The following is a 20,864-nucleotide window of genomic DNA, read 5'->3' on the forward strand; positions in this document are numbered from 1 at the left end:
GATGATAATAGTTTTACTACAAAATAACTTAAACTTAATAAATGAACTAAAATTAGCCTATAAAGACATAAAGGCATTATATGCCTTTATATATAGAGTAAAACAAGATACTTACTCTACCACTACTATGTTTCCTGATGACTAAGTTTGCATAACTTTGTGTTTACTGGTACTTGGCTGTGTCTGTTTATGTGTCTGTACTTTTTTGATTTAAGACAGCAAGAAAGTCTTGCATGCCTGTTAGAATCTGGAATAAAGTAGATTTGGCTGTAATGTCAGCTGCAGTTTGAATTTGTCCCCCACAATGGCTTATTGAAAGAGAAAGGGATAAACAAGTGGAACGGCAGCCTGTAGGCACAGACTGTTGGGGAATATCCATAGAATGACAACAGCAGTTCAAACACGATGGGAAGAAAGGAGGTTGAATGACAGTTTAGAGAGACAGCAAACAGAGCAAAGAGATGCAGAGAGGTGACTTTCTTTTTTTAAGAGTCTGTCTGTTGCAAACATATTGTGCTGTACCCATGCTCTTAGACAAGGTAACAAGAGGCTCTTTGTCTTTTATTTCTTGACAGTTGAGCGGAGTGCGAGGGTTAGGCCACAGGGGTGGTCTTTATGTTTTTTATCAGCGCTTTCCAAGATCACGAGAGAAATGGGAATGGCTCCATTTAGTACAAACTGCTATTGCTGAAATAACTGTCTATGGTGTGTTTGAGCACCTACAAGTCAGATTTATTAAGGCAATCAAAAAGTTGTACTCTTGTGTTTGAAGTTGAATGAAGAAAGGGTATTTAATCAATCCTATTACTTGTCACAACTCAAACTTCAAACTCTTGAGTCATAACAGCTTTGCTCTCTGACACTACAGAGAAGGGGTGCTGAAAATTGGTGGTCAGTTTCTCAAAAATATTTCAGGAAACATTTCCTAAAATTTCTGGTTATCTTGTTAAAGGAAGTTGATTTTGTTGAGGGCTATTGGTACTTAAATGAAAAAAAAAGGCCCCACAAACTCATGAGTAAGAACAGGAATAAATAAGACAATCCAGGATCTTTCCAATTATTTATTTTCAGAAACTCCCTCACAGGTTTGAGGCAGTGGAAGAAATGAGGTCCATCATGGACATCCAAACCAACCCCCTTCACAGCGTTTTATAGAGAAAGCAGAACTGATTCTCCAAGAGACACACTTTCATAAAAATGTTTTAGAAAATTATTCTTGTCTTTTCTTTTTCTTATCTCAACTTCAAAGCTGCGGCCGGTAGGTGATTCATGTACTGCACCTTACATCTGTATAAATTTAGAACTATGTGACATATTTTTATTGTGCCATTGGGCGACAAATACCAGTATGCTGCATTTTCACTACACTGATTGATATTCATGTGCTATTTAGTTTCTTGGTTTTGGTTATAAAATTAGTTATCAGTTTCTATTTTAAAATAATTATCCTTTTTAGTTTAAATAATTTGTTTCAATTTAAAATAAAAATGTTTAAACAATTTTATAAATATTCAGTCTGTTATGTTTGCCATTTTGTATTCATCCACCCACCCCTCAGGAAACAGTTGTTTAACAGTTTGAGCAACTAGAATGGGTACTGTAGTTATCAAACTACTTACATTTTAACTGTAAGATTCACCGATAATATTGGGAATAGACAACCCCATAATATCCATTTTAATAAGAACCTGCTATTCGCTCTGAACTAAAAAAAAATCTTATTAAAACATTTGATTTGAGTGGCTGTGTAAAATCTGGAAATAGTATGAACGGAAATTTTTTGTATATTCTTTTATGAACTTTTTGTATTTGTAACTCAGCACCTGCATCCAATCTTAAGGTTTGCAGATGAATTCTCAAAGACCCTCCTTATTTCCAGCCTGGCTTGTAGTATAAAAATAATGACAGCTTGGGACCCTGATGAAACTGACCTTGGTGGTAATGAGCTTCTCACAGACAGACAGTAGTCCTCTGTGCACCTTAATTGACACGGCACCATTCTCGTGCAAGTACCACTTACGTGTGTCAATCTTAAAGTGACTTTTCAGCCCATATCTGCCATTGCTATTTGTACTTTGGCATTCTTATCATACTCTTCCAAGTGCTGTTCCAGTTATTTTATCAGTAGCTTTCTACTTTTGCAAATTTGTGTGTAGGGAGTTAAAAAAATAACACTTTATGGATTCCTTTTAATAATAACCAAGCTTTTTGCGAGTAATCATTAAGTGCTAAAGACTTGGATAAAACCTAAAGCTCAGAGATGTCTTCAGAAGTCTGACACAGTTCTCACAGTGAAGTTCTATATTTTGACGTTCATCCAAGTATTAAGTTGACATTCAGTGCTCAGTGATCCAAAAGGGGCTTTTTTTGTTGTTTTTTTACAAATTATTCTGCAGATATACATTACTCAGTTTGATTAAGTGCCATAATTACTTACTGAAAGGGATCAAAGGCATCACAGTGACAATATTTATTCCTGTTTGGCTTTGCTTGTCCATTAACACTCACACATGCCAATTGATGCACAGATTTTTTTTAAACCACTGTGGATAATTCACATTTCATGGACAGAAGAAGCAGAGTGTGAAAAGTTCAACATAAACATCAAAGAAAATAAACAGTGGCAATGACATTTGAAGTGGAAAAAACACCAACGTACAACAGAGAGGTTCACGGAGGTGTTTCATTTATTTTATTATTTTACTTTCTCAAGCATAACCCCATATACTTGTTCCATTAAAGAAAACTATTATCTCCACTTCCACAAAAAGGTCAAATACATAAAATTACACAGTGAGCAGCCTTATGCTGGATGACACTAAAAGCATATTCATTTAGGTAATTTTCATTTGCAGTCTAAGCAAAAGTTATGAATGTACACTCAGCATCCCATTTGACAGAAAGACAGGAATGTGCATATTTTTGTGCAAATATATATATAAAAAAAGAAAAACTGAAATATTACATGGTCATATATATTTGGACTCTTTACTGTGACGCTCTGATTTAATTCACATGCTGTTTATTTCTCCTGTTCCTCCTTCAAGTCTATAATCAGGCGACAAGGTAAACATTGGGTCCATATGAATATAACTGGTCTGCTGTAAAACATATTATAATAAAATAGTTAACCTCCTGAAATCCAGGGTCATTTGCTTACTTTAGTTGTTGATTGTTGATATTGACATAAACGTCTTTCATATTTCCATAAAAAGACAATAAAAAGCTTTCACATATTCTTTGTATTCAGTCCTGGGGAAGATTAACATATAATGAGTTTATATATATTTATGTATCGGTATATATATACAAGATTCTGAGTAGATTGTTTTTTGTTTTTTGTTTTTTTCAGATTAAAATTACCTCTTAAAAATAACAAGCTTTAACCAGGTACTAAACATGTTTAATTAAGTCCACGTCTAGTCTTTTCATTGATCTGATATATTTTAAATGTAATGTCTTCCTTACCTATAAGCAGAAAATCATCATAATTAGCAGATAAGGCTTTCAAATGTCCATCTGTATGTTAATTATCTATGTGTTTTACATTGAAATAAAGTTCCTGAAATAAATTAGATTTTCTGTATTTTTTTAAAATGGGGTCTCCATGTTTTTAGAAGATTCTTACAGCCAGACGTAGAAATTTTGGATTGGGTGGGTACAAGACCATTAAGAAAAAACACTAAAACAACTTTGAAAAGGATACTAATCTGCACAGGTAGCCAGTGAAGTGAAGTTAAAATGGTTACAATGTCTTCAGACTTCTTTGTCCCAATTAAAAGACGTGCTGAGTGTCTTGTGCCACCTGCAGATGCCCAATGAACGCATCACCAACCACAAAGCAAAGTACACTACAGTAGCGGCCTAAATGTACTGCCAAAAGTTGAAATTACTTTTTAAAACAGAGACAAATCTGGGAGTTGTCTGCATAGCAATGGGAAAAAACCTCCCTGTTCCTTAAAAATAGGATCAATGCACAGCAGATATATAGAGGAAATAAAAGTTCCTAAAATTTAACCCTGTGGGACCTCACATTACATTGAAGCATATGAGGACACACAAATCACTAAGGCTGACAGAGAAATGTCACCCTGCCAAAAAAAAAAAAAAAAAATTACCACTGCAATGCCCTCACACTCACCCTCAACTTTAAATCAGAAATTGAGATAATTTATGACCCACTGTCAAACGCAGCAATCTGAAGTCTGAAAGCACAAGAATCGCAGAATCTATAAAATCAAGTGAAACAAACTCATAATTAAAAACCCCAAAACTTGTTTAGTTTTACTTAGTCAAAATATATAATACATTAAAGTGCTACAAAATAATACATTAAAGTCAAAATAATACATTAAAGTGCTATTTGAAAATTAACATTGAACTAAAGTGCGTGGTGATTTGTATCTGAAAAAACTGTAGGCATCCGGTCAAAGATGTGCTGTCCTTTTATTATTGCTCAGCTTACAATTCTTGATGCAACAAAACTAAATGATCAGCAAACATCACACTTATAACTCCTTTTTTGATAATACAGTTGCTAAGCTGTTGAACTACTGCAAATTACTACAACAACAACAACAACAACAAAAAAAAACGTTCGGCACTCTCCAGAAAGTTCCAACACATAGGTTGCTGTCGACCATGATTGTCAGGCAGACCAACCAATCACAATCCAGCGAAGTCCACAAGACACAGTCCAACACTTGGGGTATTTTCCACGAACATCTTGAAAAAAAGTAACTGTTTTCTTGACATTCTACCTTTGTTTTTGTTTAATGTATCAAATTATCTTAACAAAAATAATTTGCATATCTAATTTAATGATGTATTTGTTTTCCATAATGCAGATATATATCTCAAAGCATACTAGCATTTTCACAAGATTAGTAGAGAGATAATGTGATGGGTTGTAGCATCTAAAAAAATGTACTAATGACCAATATCAAACTCTTTGAAGGTGATTACTGCCCAAGTGTCACTTTTGCAACAAAACAGTTTGATGAGGCACAAAGAATCAATACTCTGAAGAGTACCTGAGGAGAGTGCAATGAACTAAACACTCATTTGTAGCCTTTTTACAATGTCCCCTCCTACTCCCTCTAATGTCTGCCCTGGAAGATCACCATATTGATTGAATAGAAAAAGGGATCTGCATTTTCTGTGGATGTGAAACTCTGGGGAAACAAGGTACAACAAAGTACAAACCTATGGACACGCTCACTGAATCAAACTTATATGTTCAAACAAAACAAAAGGGACACTCATTTAGGCCATCCATTGTGAAGCACAAACTGCTGTTGGCTATCACAGGTGCAAATGAGCTATTGTTCTCACACTGAGCAAGATTGTGGACGCTGTGGTCAAATAAAGCAAACTCACAAGTATGTTTCATCGTGTCTGCACAACAGCAATGAATCTTCATAAAGCAATACATTTATCCTTTTCTGTTTGTTTTTTATCCCACGTTTTTTCACTTTACCCCACGTTTTTGGCGGCCTTCTCCCTCTAGGTGCATTCATATAGGTGGAAACTGCATTGGAGTGGTGATTGAAAAGCTGTCCTGTAGATCAGGGTGGTTTGTGGGGCCTGTCCATGCTCTAATCCATCCTGCCGCTCCAACACACAAGTGGAATTTCAAGCAGGCAATCCCCAGGGAAGAAAACAGGAAAAGATGTCTAGAGAGGAGAGGCAGAGAGGACAGACACATAGAAAAAAAGATACGAGAGAAAGGGGAAAAAAAGCCATAAGGAGGAACATTAGGATTAAAACAATGAGAGGAAAAAAACAAATGAGCATGAAAGGAGGGAATGGAAAATTAAACGAGAGTTAGAGAAAATCAGAAGTAGAAGGTTGGAAAATTTTAACCCATGACTGTCAGTGGTACAAGAGAAAGAGAAAGGCAATTCCCTCTGTCTCACTTCACTACTTTTCTTCATTTACCTCTGATTAGCTCTGATAATGTATCAGGGCCATTATGTTTCTTTTTAAAAATTAAGCCAGATATCATAAAGTGAATACTGGAACAGGTTTTGAATTCAGCTTGAAAACTTAGAGAAGGTCAAAACATTTGATGGATTTTGAAGGGCATTTTATTAGAAAGATGAGCTGTGGGTCCACAAATCTTTTGATACAGCTATTTTATAAGGTTTCTAGCATTTTATAGACACTTTTTTTTTAGAAAAAATAAATAAAATAAAATTTACCTTTCCAGGCAAATCCACACAATGTAACCAACTAAGACTAACATATTTTTGGAGAATTATAATTTGTAGAAAATCTCTGATTAATGTAATTATTAATGATTCTAAATAATTTATTATTAATGAGCTTATTAAGCAGGCAGAATTATGTACATTCCATGTGTCACAGACATTATGGCAGACATACTTATTTACTGTGTAATTGGGTGTCTTTTATTCTGTGTAAACAGTAATCACCTTCTTAGTGGCTTCACTGTGATGCTAATATTGAAATCTGCACAGCTAACTTCAGTACCACTGATGACAAAGCACTGGTTTCTACTTATACTCAACTTTTTATGCATGCATACAACTCAGATGAAGAACTTGATCAGTACATGATGGAGTGATGATTTGTCCAGAGTGACCCTGCCTCTAACCTGTTGACCATTGGAGATGGGCACTAGCACCTCTCACGACCCTCCTATTAATGAGCGTGTTATAATGGATGGATGGATGCTTGTGCAATCTGCTACATATTATACACAAAACAACAGCACAAATAAAAGAAACAAAAAACTAAAAATAACCTCGATCTTAACAAGCTTTACATTACTTATACAAATATATCCAGTGCTTAAATAAATCTAATATATCTTGTAACTACCTGCCAATATAAAATAGTAGGGAAATGACTGTTAAACTGTTCAATATCTTCAACCAACATGCTAATGGTTGCAAACATTAGCCTGGAGACTGTAGTTCCTTTAGACAAAGGGAAGAGCTTTGTCAAAAAGGTAGTGCTGGGTTCTACATGCAGAATGGCTTTCAAGCCAAGTAAAGGACTTCCCATTTAAGAAAGAATCAAAGCAACTCTTGAGTTACGTTTTTGATGAAGGAATAACATTTCAACATGATGTAAAGCTCAAACAGTAAATGTGACATGATACAGAATCTTTAATAAAATTCAAGTTTCTTTAGTTGTTCAGTCGTTTTAGTTTATATTTTGGTCAGTCAATTTATCAATACCTTTATCAATTTTGGGAGATCGTTGATCGAACAATGCTTACATGTGACGCTGATCTTATCCACTGATTTTATCTACCTGGCAAAAGTCTAAAAATCTAAAACTCAACCATTGTCCTCTATTAGTCTTCCAGGAGAGAGGTTTGACTGACCGGCTCACCAGGACCCGTCAGCACGTTCTCAGTTAACAATAGTCACCCCACTGTAAGTAACTTTCTCGTTATATTTAGTGACATTTCAGACAAAAGTGGTATTGGCCAAATTTTGAATTGACAGGTCAGACTTTTTAAAAATTGGTAATTAACAATCTGCCAGAAAATTGCAATTGGTGCACCCCTAATAGGGACACGATCAAGAATTTCTAGAATCATCAGTCAAACCTATCAGTCATGAATTTAGACTGCAAAGTCAGACTCATTTTTGAAATATCTAACTGCTGTAACCAAGTTTTACCACTGGCCCCAAAGCAGTCTTGTATTTCTGAATGTATATGAGGGACCTGCAATTACAAAGGCTCCTTTCTCTAGAGGTGTATCAGTGACTACAGAAAATCAATTAGATCTCGTGTAGTTTTGCTTTGTGTGAACTGTCACTTAAGTCAGCTGGGACGTCAACTTCTGGCAGGACAGTCCTCGAGGGGGAAACTGAGGAAGCTGGCTCTGCACTCACTAACTGTTATCAGTTTTTCCACAAAACTATACAATTAGCACATTTCTCACACATAGAATTAAGCAAAGAAAAAATAAATAATCCTAATATGCACTAGAAATAAGTTTGATGTTGAGGATGTGGATAAGACTGGTGTAAAATTCAGTTTTTAGGTTCATGTTGATATCACTGTATTGCAATATAATTTTCTTGTGATCAAATTATGTATAAAAAAAGGGCACCAAAAAGCTAAAACTTAACATTTTGCTTTAAAAATACAAGACATTAATTTAACAGTGTAAGGCAGTTTCACAAGAAAGAAATCTGAGTTTCTCATAGACAAAAAAAGTATATATAAACTGTCAATGTCTATTTTAGTAAAATTTCATATTTTTACTTAAGTATAAAATGTAAGTCTTCCCTCCTTTCTCCAGCATTGCCAGATATTAAGATTGTACCTGTAAACAGTAATTGCACCCATACAGTGCACCATAAGGAGTTCTCACACTTCATAATCTTTGATCTAATAGAAACTGAGCTTTGATCCACATGCAGTAAATGCTGTATTAATAAGTAAACGGTAGAATGTGATTGTTTTCTCTCCAGTTTCAACCAGATTCAAGTTTTGAACTGAAGAGAGGATTTTCAGCTTAGTTTGTGTTGATGGTACTGTGCAGCAAAAACCCCAAATAACAGTGGTAATGAAAGTCAGACTGAGGTTGGTATGTGTGCTGACAGGTTTATAAATGGTTTTCCGAAGTGATGTATGTTCGCTGAACTTTTGGACAGTTTATGGCTTTGTGCATTGCAGCAAAATGCAATTTTTAGTTCTGACTCCTGTGTTGTTCTTGAAGATACAGTGTCATTCTATATGTAGTTTTAAGGCAGAGCACTTCACACTTCATGCCGCTCTCATTTTTCACAGGGCTTGGACCTTCTGCAGTTTTAACAGAGGAGCAAAGGAAGTACTAATGTTTGCCTACTAAAAATCACATTTCACTATTTTATAAACTTCACATCAAATTAATACTTACAGTAATCCTTTATTATGGTTAGATTTCTTTGCACTGATGCTTCAAATGCTCATTATTTTGGTGAATAAAAAGACAATTTGTTCATTACTCTCTAATACTCACGTAGAGTAGATTGTTACTCATTTATCCCAGCTCTTCCAGAGGTTTCTTTTTTTGAGAGACATTTTTGTGATACAGGACCCCACAACTAATATTTTCCTTTCTACATGAGGCCAGTGTTTATAATAATAATAAAAATAAAAAATGTTTTTCAGAAAACACAAAAAGACTAAGCCAAGACTGTGAAAAAACATTGTTTTCTGTGTTATGGTTGGATGCTATTAAGAGTCAAAAACGGTCAATATTGCACTTAATAAGTTGTTGGTCACTGAGGGTAAGGATAAGATGTTTTGATGTGATATCAAATACATAACATGTATTTTGTTGAAACCATTTTAAAAAGAGAGCATTTTAATATGTTAGACATGAGTTATTAAAATAAAAGAAACTTTACTAGATCAATGTAATTTACTTATTTTCGTAGAGCAAATTAAGAGAAAAACTCTGCTTCACCAATGATACTGAGTCTGTCACATCAGACTCCCATGCTCTAACCTATCATCCTTCTTTTGAGTCTTCCTCATTCATCCAGTCGCTGGATGTGTCCAGCCCTTTCATTATACCCTCTCTCCTTTATAAAAAGGGCACATTTTCTCATTGACTCCCTGGCATATCTTGCAGGCACACATTACCACCCCAGCTCCACCCACCATTTAAGGACTTATTTTCTGAGGTAGGCACCGCTAATGCTGCACTATGCCAGGTTCTGCCTCTGCTCATCCATCTTAATGGTTATTGAATGTAAATGTGCGGCACAATATTTTTTCTGTTTAATGAAACTCTGTCATTCTAGTGGCAAAATCTACGGTGAGTTAACTGTTAAACAGACTGCCTCGAACTGTTCATACAAAAGCTAACAAATCTCTGAATTTCAGTTTTCCATGTGAGTGTATATGATACGTCAGGCTTATTCAAACATTCATCACACACTGAAGTTGACAGATGCAGCAATAGTGCCCACAATACCCTATACATTAGTTTTCCTCTATTAATATTAAGAAAGTGTTGGTTTATTTTGTCTATTGTCTTGTGAGGAAACCTTTTTATGAAAGCAACTTAGTGTTTTTTATTACCCATTTATAGTTTTAGAAAATATTGAATCTTTTTTTTTGGGTCTCCTAGCAACAACATTAAATCCCCAGGGATTTCTCTACTAAATTAACTTCATTGATTGGTTCATTGATTTGTCTTAAAGCCAGGAACAGGAGTGAGTGAGGTGTTTTGATGCTAGGAAAAACGTGCATTATTACAGAATAAATCACCCTTACAGATATTTTTTTGTCTTTACTTTTTTGTTGCATCAAAATTTTCCAGCTCATTTGTTTTCATTATCAGACATGGATCACCCAGTAAATATAAAATGTTTTTAACTGACGAGTTCATTTATCAAGGGAAACAATCTATCCAGACCAATCTGCTCCTATACAGAAGTAATTGCCCCCTAAAACCACCAACTGTTTATGTTGCTTTCAGTGATGACACCTGCCGTAAGGCATTTGCGATAACTAACAGGGAGGTTTTTTTACATCACTGTTGATGAGTGTTGGTCCACTGTTCTTTGAAGAAATAATTTATTTTGAAGACTGATTTAGGTCATCCCTAAAATTTCTGGGCATTTGAAGATTTCCAAAGGCCTAAAATTTAAACAAAAATAAAAACAAAACTGATATGAAGCAAGATAAAAAGATAGTGGTGAAAAAAATCTAAATCATTCACTTTTATACTGAAGAGCTATATTAGTTTTAAGACAAATTCAACAGGACACACACCTTCTAAAATGTTTTTGTTTTTTTTTTATCTTCAGGCATAGAATATTTTTCCAAAAAGCTGTTGTGGGGCCAACTAAACCATTTTTTTGTTTGTCTTTTTTTTTTGTTTATATGGTTTGTGGTTGTTTTTGTGCAGTTTCTTTCTTATTGTTGAATCATAAATGCGTACCTTACTTGAGGCATGCAATGCATTAAATATATTCTCTTTAGTGAGATGTTCTGCATGAATTGTTGATATTCTCTATGCAAAATTGTGGGAAGTTAGTCACTTTTGAGAAGCATAACCATGATTCCATGTTTTCCTAATGTAAGTATTTTAATGTTAGGTTTAACACAAATATTTCTCAATGGGGGTATTCGATATTACTTTTGAGTACTTTATAGGAAAGCAAATTTTGTACCTTTGCTTGAGTGAAAATATGCTGATGGAGTGTTACTTTAACTTGAGTCCAATTTTTGGATACTCCACCTATATTACAGCTCTAAATGGTCAGTTCATACTGCAATTAAACTCAAACCTTTTTCATTTCTATTCAGACGTTTTATCACTATTTAATTCACATATTTCAAATAAATCTTTATTGTCACAGTATTAACAATGAAGTCAGGTAGAGATATTAGACCAGAGGTCAGCAGCAGAGATGATGATGCAGGGTCTTTTCAGGTAAGGAGGAATTACAACTTGCTGAGAAAAGATACTGTTGCAGAGAGAAACCGGTACAGAATTTCTCCAGACATTTCAGGATTACTCATTCACCTTCCAATATATTTTTTGTCCAAGGCAGCATACTATTCTATTCTTATAGGCAGTTTATGTCTCATACATCATTGTATGATTATGCATTTAAAGAAATAGACTTTGAAGATGGGAAACATTAGTTTCTTAGATTTCGTCAACATATGATCTAAATCTTTTGGTAATCTTTGCATAGTTACTCATCATTTGTCACTGTTTTTGTCATTGTTTATTTTGTATTAATAAAAAAGACAACAGTTTGTAAATTAAAGTACATTTGACCAAAAAGCAGCAATTCAGTAGCAGAGGACAATATGTGAGTTGGCAAAACCATTTTTCACAACACTGAAACACTGTTCTACCTGAGGCGAGTATTTGTTTTTATTGATTCACTGATGATACCTTGTTATATTTTAAATGATTATTGTTGGATGTCACTGTGGTAACTCCTACATATTTTATAGTAATAGAAATATAATTGTATTTTTGTGTATCTTTTCAAAAAATACACAAGGAAAGGAAACATTTCCCTGTGTTTCAATAGCTCCTCTTCTGTCTCCTGCCTTTTAGGGATTCTGCACAGTTTGCTGCAATTTTTATAATGTTGAATAAGGAGAAGTGCTTTATATAGACGATTAAACTATAAAAACCTCACATGGTCACTAAGTCAATTAGTTGTTGTAAAACAACTGTTTACATTAATTTGGAAGAGCCTTTTGTGAGAACATCTGCCTTGCATATAAAGAAACCCATCAGGCATGATCTTGAAGGATAAAGCACTCAAAAGAAACGTTGGGTGTAAGCACACAGCTCAGCGCAAAGCGGGCTGACTGCAGCCGAAAATTGGCAAGTGACCCTTGAGATGGGTCGGTCCCAATTCACAGACAGTAAATTGTGTGGAAGGCATTGATTAATGGGGAAGACACATCTCGTTTTGGCCTTTTGGTGTCATCCTTTGCCTCTTTCGCTCTATCTTCAGCCATATCCCACTGCTGAAATTAGACTAGTGACTAAAACAACTGCTCAGTTATTGATCTCAACAAGTAATTAATGGCACCTCTCAGGACTGACTTGTTTACAAGTATGACCGGAAAATATGATAGAATGAAAATAACTTTTGTGTTATTACTCACAATTTATATTAATGGAATGTTAAAAGGTAAATTTCATTGTCTTTAACAAAATATATATATTTTTTTGTTCTCATAAGATCATTTACACAAGTCAGTAAAGTAAAATACAGTTGAAAAGCAACATGCAATCAGAAGTCCATCATAACTTCTGAGAAAAATATATATCCCAAAAGTCATAGATAAAAGCCCTTATGCATAATAATAACATTTTATTAATGGAACAGTGACAAATTAAAAGTTCCTAAAAAAATACATAATATAAAATATATTTAATTTATTCATAGTTAGTTAATTTTGAATGTCCCTGTTGCTTTTCAATTTGTTGAACACATGACATAGACTTTTTTTTATCTCTTCAAACTCTTGTAGAAATGCTGCTGTAAGAGATCTGTGCCTTGCTGTCCACTGTGACAGCAGCACTGTGTCGAAGACGACTCTCTCTTGTTTATTAAGTTATTTTAAAGGTCGGTCTCGATAGTTGTGACAGTCCTGCCCGTTATTGAGCTGGGCTTGTTTTCGCTACATTTTCTGCAAACTTTGACACCTGATTTCATTGAGGGAGATGGAATTTGAAAGGTGGGGGACACGGGTCAACAAACCCACCTCACCACATTGTCTAATACGCTGTACTCGAGGCGCTGCCTGTAAAAAAAGAAATAAATAAAAGCTTCTTTTTTTTTCACCCACTTCTCTTTTTTCTTCTTTCAATATTTTTACTTTTTTTTTTTTACTTTTTTTTAAATCACGTAATTATTAAGTTTTTGTATGTTTTGTTATGTTTATAAAACATCCACAAATCTGTAAGCAGAAGCATAAAGTCAATGTAATTATCTTGTTCTGAATTCTGATGTAGCATTTTTCTCAATGTAAGGCTCAAATAGCTAATGTCAAAACGACATGTTAAAAAATGTGTTATGTTTCTATAACATTAGACACTGTAGCTTGGAGCCGTAGTGATTTGAATATCTGACTGTTTTGATGCAGGAAATGAAACTGATTGATAACTTTGTAATCCCTTCATTTCTCAGTTTCAGTAAAAAACACCTCGTCCTATTCTATGTTTCTTTCTAGTCTGCTCTTCCATTCCCCTTATGCTGCTCCTGGTTCTTCTTGAGATACTAGTTCACTCTGATGGCACAGGATGTGGACAGCAACAATCCAAATTTGACACATCTTAATGGTTTCCATAGTCCTCGTAGATAAATAAAATGTATCTAGAGCAGGCCCCTTTGTGCTTTACATGTATGAACACTTACTATATAGATAGTTTATGTTTTATAGTTAGAGCCAGATGTTGACAACTGTAGAACAAACAAAAATGTTGAAGACAGAAAAACAGTTTTCTTTAATGAAATGTTCCAAATTTATAAAAAATTAAGAAGGAATGTGTAGTAACCAGCAGGCCTGAAAATAACAAAAAAACATGCCTCTTTAAATACATTAATAAGCAATTTAATCAGCTGACTGAAATCATCTTATGTACTTACATTCTCCTACATTTGTAAGTAAAATGAATCAGCCTTTATATCTTGTTTAATTACTTTTGAAATAAATTTCAAAAGCCCTTTCTGAAGACTACAAACCCATGTCTTTGTTCTAGTACTTTTTTGATACATTCTGCAATGTCTGGAAAAAAGTACATCTTTAAGAATTATATTTGATTTGATGTTTATTTTAAATAACACCACTTTTTAAATGTAAAATTTAAAAAAAATTAACCAGACCAGTGCTCACTGTTAGTCCTTATTTATTTATTTATTTATTTTTATGAGGGAAAAACTGCGCATCCAATATTTTGCCTGGACTCTGGAGATTTTCGAACTGATCATTCTCTTTGATGCTGCCCATCTAAGAGTCTAGCATTTGTATTTTTCCTGTCTTCTGTATCAAGATGCATGGAGTCTCATTGGGGCACCGCAATAGGCTGATCCAAAGTCAGTTGAATTAATCTGATTTTGGATCAGTCAACTGGACTGAGCTCTAGCCAACCCACAACCCAGAGCAAGACTGAACACTGTGTACAACATGTCTTTGTAAGCAGCAAGTTATCATTAAGAAAAAATAGCAAGCAGTCATGAAAGGGGGCCCAGACTTCATTAGCATTAATTTTGTTGTACTTCATTTGTTTCCTGTTTTCATTTCATTTTTAGAGGTTTAATTTTCCACCGCAGAAGGAGAAGTGCATGGAGCAATACTGAATTTTGGTCATTTCTGTTTAGAGAAGTAGTGGCACCATAAAGCTTTTGTACGCAGGGCACTCAAATGGCTAGAAACAGTCCTGTTCTCCATGCAACTTGAAAGTCGGTGAAGATTTTCCAGAAAAGTTTTGGATACCAGGTTGAAAACTGATTTACCTTTTACAGAATGATGAACAATTTTAAACTAATAGGTTCCCCCATTTAAGTAATATATTGTGAATGTCATACTATTGACAAAACTTCCAAAATTTACAAAATATTCTAATATTTACTGTGAATAAACTAAAATATCAAATGATCAGGTTTTTTCAAGAAATAAATCCTGAAAATGTGTGTTTATTAGGACAATTGTGTGGTATTTCATCTCTTTTAAGTCAAAAGTAAGATTTATAATTGTTTTCAGAAGCTTGTATTGAGCTTCTCAATACAACATTGATGGCCTCGCCCATCACCCTGCAGATATGTTCAAACTTTTGTGCAGATCCATTCAGTCGTTTTGCCAAATAGGTATTCCAGTGTTGCGCTGCCCTCCCTGGTGTTGAATATTTGTCATATTGGAAAAAACAATTTGAGGGTCGTTGTTGAAGATGTGAATTGCATCAAACAATGTGTGAGATTTACCTAATTAATCTTTTTGCTGGATGAGAATAATAATTTGTCTGTGCATACGTGTTCTCATTTTTCAGCATTTAAATAATTTACTTTCTTGAGCTAAAATGAGTTCACCAATAAAACATTAGTAATAGACAGAGAAATAAAAATTGGCTTCCATTACCTCTGCATGCTTAGACCTCGTATAATTGGCTGCTAAGCCCTCTCTGTATCTAATCAGTATTTATTTCTTTAATCTTCAATGAAGAACTTCCCAGCTGTCTGACTTTGCCTTTTTTGAGTTTATTTGTAATATTCAAAGTGCTGATGTGCTTCCACAGTAGATGTGATTCGATGTTTCTTATGTTAAAAAGTTGATTTTATTTCAGAACAACTTCAGAACCATTTGGCAAAGAGATCACTGCACCACTAATTGGTGCACGCAAAGTTTGCTACATTTTGAAGTTATTCTATTAAATTCATTCCACTAAAACATAACCTGAACTGTTGCCAGAGAAAAGAAAACATTTCAGTGGGTATAAAACACATTTATTGATGCTTTTAAAAGCATTGGATTACTGTTCTGCCTCAAGAGAACGCCCTTATAATGTGTGGCTTCCATTGTATGTTTTATTCTTAACATAAGCAAAAACAAACACCTGGGGAGATCTTTGGTTCACTGCTTCTGGCTGACATATGAATCAACATTCAGCATGTGGTGTTCAACTACATTTGTAATGTAGCTCAACACCACATCTACATTTGTAACAATATAATTACCTTTCTGCCAACTTACTGATGCAGCAAGTAAAATAATGTTTCAACAATTTGTTTTGTATTTGATTTTTCTTAATTGAAGAATGCATACTCAAATGACAATTGTGGCATAAATGTTTCTGAAAACAGAATGTGGACATGTTTGTTTTTTTTTTGTTTTCTTTTCTGACTCAAAAATAACATGGGTCATTGTGCTGCTTTCAAACTACTCTCTCTCAGAGCACAATTATAAATGTGCACTGAAAGCATTAAATATTGATTGGTCTGGATTAACTCAAAGCTTGGAGGAAATTAAAACAAATATTAATTATATTCTGGTGAATCAGCAAACTTTATTAGATTTCTGAATGAAGGCAAGTAGAAAGTCCGCACATTTGTAAGACCCTTAGTTTGTCTGTCAATTTAAATTTTAAATGATGTAGCTTCATTTACTCAGCACAGAATTTGCTTAGGTAGGTTGCAGATCTGCTACCTGAGAAGGTAGGCGTTGGCTCATTACTACACTGTATTTGCTGACCATCCATACCTTATCTGTTGATTGAAATAGATGATATTCCATCATATAGCATCTCTCTGCTTTTATCTTTAGTGCTAATGGTACTCTTATGCACCATCTATGAATCGCAAGGGGGGAGGGGAGAGGGTGGTATTTTTCATTGCGAGAAAATGTCTTCTAGTGTGAAATAAGCACAGAGTCTGGGTGAGATGTAAATTCCATCGGCACAAATTGTTGTCAAAGTTCAACATGTCATTTGGGGTTCAGGTTACCTTTTCAACCCAGGTGTCATTTCTTATTTAGGAACCACAAATACATGTAATCCCACTGCTTCTCACATAGGCAGTTTCTTAAAGGGCAGGAGTTATCTTCCTCTTGCACATCATTCAACTTATAAAAAGAAAAAAAAAGTCTACTGCACTGTTGGCCGTTATTAATGTTTGATTAAAAGCATTTCTATTGGGTCTAGTTTGATCTTGTTCACATTAGTTCAGACATAATTCATGCTGCTGTATCGTTCCAGATGCTACTCTTATACAACAAGGCAGCTAAGTTAAAGTTTCAAAATCGAATATATCTTGTTTTACAGCAGGGTTTGATGATTTAATTCACACTGAACTTATTTAACTGAGAGATGCATAGCAGTCTTACATTTAGAAATTATAAATTGAATGATCTGCCAAATATATCACTTGATTGTTGTTATGTAACAACTCTACAGTGCCTATGTACATTCACTATTATTTGCTATATTTATGTATGCTGGCTACATGTTTGAAAAGCATGACATCTCATCTGAACACCTTACCTTACCAGAACTCCTTTGAAAGCCATTTTCAGGAACAAAACATAAGTGTTGTATTATGAAAGGTAAAATCTCAAAGCATTTGACACTTTAAGCAACTATATGATGCCCTTTGTTAAACAAAATTGTGGAAACTATTTGAAAAGCTATTCTTTCCTGCTAAGAAGTGGGGAGGCGAAGGTGAAGATACTTTTAAAAAATTTCAATAAATCTGAGTCTCAATAGCTTTGTTTCATTGTACTTGTACTGGCTAGTTTTTGTGTGGAATTAGGGTGGCAGAGAGCACATGCAATTGAGACCCCATTATAGCCATACGACCTTCTTCCCAAAGGCTGTATGTACGATGCAGAATTGATTTAATTTAAAATACCTCAGGATATTTTACATACTCCCACATGAACAAAATGGAGCATTTCTCCAAAAACCTTATTGATTTTTGTTCATTGATGGTAAAACATAGGGGAGAGAGATCATTGTAGTTGCTGCTGTTGGACAGCTTAAGTAACAGTTTCTGTCTTGTATGGAATATCCAACATTACACATCTTTTAAACATTTTAAAACCTATTTCCTGGCTCTTAAGTTCCTCTAAATATTTGTTCCCTTCATTTCTCTGAAAGCTGTGTGATATGGTTATGTGAAATACATTTGTCTAATATTTCTGAGGGCCATATGAACAAATTGGATAGAACTCTTAAATCAATAGCATATTTTTTACTTTCACTAAGCAAATATGGCAGTATCCGTTCGTTGTCGTCAGCATCTGAAGACCATGTTGCATGTCCACAGTTGTGGGAACAGAGACCGGGGGAAACAGTTTGTTTGGACAGTTAATCACCATTGAGCTGCAAATGGCCACTCTGTTGTGAGGCAAATCTCAGAGAGTAATCTCCCAATGCAGGACATAATCGGAGGCAAGGTTAATGAGAGTTTGATGGAAGCATATGCCTCACGCACACCAGTGGTACTGCAGATAATAACGGCGACAATAAGTTAATGGTGCAGGTCCAGAGACAAACATAAACAAAACACAATCAAGACAAAATGTTGGAACAAAATCAATTTAGTTTAGCTCACTCATTTAGTGATTACATCAGTCTGCATTGCTACCACAATCGTTTCATTTTGATCGTTGTGCATGTGGGGACTTTTATGGTACATGTATCTCTTAAATATGTGTGTCTGAAAAAGCCTCTTTCTTCACTACATGTGCTCACCTATTCTACCTCATGCATATTTGGTAGAATAAGTAGCATTACTCGTTTCTCCAGGATGACAGATGATAGTAAATCAAGCTTGACAGGAAAGGGCCTATCCGCAGAATGCAATGTGAGTCACTTCACTTCACTGGAAGCTAGTTTGCCATCATTTGGTGTGCTGTAGCCTACCTAAAGCCCAGCTGTGAGGATGCTCTGCTCACCCAGGCAGAAACTTAACAACATAATGACCAAGCACTCCAGATGGAGCCCATGCAATTGTGTGAAACACTGAGAAACAAAATGCTGTATATTAAAATCAGTATGCACATGAAAGGCAATTATTTTTGCTATTTGGTTTTAGCATTATTTGCTTAATGCAAACTAACTTTAGAACTTTATATTTTCTCATTTTTCTTTTAGTGTACATTTCTACAAATCTAATTCCAACAATTAGTGCATGTGTTCTGATCCAAAAGCTGTTTTAAGAATTTTGAGAGAAGCTACGTAATATCAGATGCTCAAGTCATGATTTGATTAAAAACATGACAACCAACTATGTGCAGTAAATGATGCATCAAATTTCTGTCATAGTGTATTACTACCAACAAGCAAGCATTAATTTGCATGGGCCTGTTACAATCCTAGGGTGTTTGTGTGTTAAGCTTAATCTCTCTTTGGTTAGGTTTTTCACTTTGTTTAATCTTCTAGTCTCCCCTCTTCTTGCTCTGTTTATCTTTCACCTTCCCACAGCTTGCTCCCATTCCCAGCTGTTCTCCATTTTCTAATTCCCCCCTGCCTGCCCTCCCTCTCGCCTCTTCTCTATTTGCCTCCGACCAGCCCTTCTGGTTGTCTGTCGCCCTCCATGCATTCATCTGTGTATTTATAGCTTCTCGGTTTCATTGTCCATCACTGGTTCCTTCTGTGATGCTACCTGATCTTCCCCTGCTGCTTCACTGCTTGTTTGCTTTCTGTAAATTTTTTTATTTTCATATAATCTCATTGACTGTTCATGCAATATACATAACTGGCCCTCACTGAGCAAATAATCTGTACTGCATATATGTGACTTTGCATTCTACTTGACTTAACTGCATAACTTTCCTGTTTTATACTTTCTTTATCTGAATTGTTTTTATGTATAAACGATTCAATGAACGCATTGACCTCTCTAACACCCTGGATTACTGCATGTGTCTCTGCTCCAGTTGGAAAATCTGACAAGATACCTCAGATCATCACAACACCAGTGAGCAGAATTGTTTCTGACCCCTCTGATTTAGAGCATGGACATCAGTGTGTCAAACTGCAAGCAGACTTCCAAGGCAAAGCCAATAGTTTCCATGAGTTTATTAAAAAGCAAGTAAGTGAACACAATGTGTCACCAAAACCTTTCATTAACATGGACGAGGCCCCCCCTCATATTTGACAATTTCTAAATTAAATCCACTTATACTCCAGGGCAACTTGCATGTTTTTCCTCTTCATGACACATTTTTTGACTAATGGGACTTATAGTCTGGAAAATACTGTAATCTTAAAGGTGAAGTATTATGTGTTTTTCAGGCACATCATGCTCTTTTGTGACACAATCGAGTAATTATTTAACTTTCAGTTGTTATTAAAATGCTGCATATATCAAACATAAGATGCAAGAAATTTTTCTATGCAATTTGATGCCTTGAAATTGGCCTCTGAGTCTTTGATAAGCTACTACTTTTTCCAACCCTACCATTAGCATGTCCTCACAGCAATGCTCCTTCATTATGATGTTACCAACTTTTTTTTCTTTTTTTCTTTTTTTTTTCTAACTATTGGACTTAAAGTAGTTGGTATGACAAGCTCATTTGGCTCAGTTCTACCAGGTGTTTATTAATTCCTCTGCTGGAAACTACAATTTCTTGAAGGAGCATTATGAAAATAGGTGACAATTTGTATGAACAAGAGTTTGGGTGACCTCAAACTGCTAACATGGGAGATTCAAGAATTTCTCAAACATGCACAAAAGAATCAAAATAGCACTCTAGGTATGTTTTTGATAAGAAAATAACATTAACCCTCTCAGGCTCAATTTACTTGCAAAGACTGGTTAAGCTGTTGCAAATATGCAACACCTGCCTGGAGAGGGTTAAAACATGATATAAAGCTCCAAAACGTTAGTTTTACTTAATACTTCCCC

The sequence above is a fragment of the Poeciliopsis prolifica genome, unplaced genomic scaffold, assembly GCF_027474105.1.
Source record: "Poeciliopsis prolifica strain line A6 unplaced genomic scaffold, Auburn_PproV2 SCAFFOLD001, whole genome shotgun sequence".
NCBI lineage: Eukaryota > Metazoa > Chordata > Actinopteri > Cyprinodontiformes > Poeciliidae > Poeciliopsis > Poeciliopsis prolifica.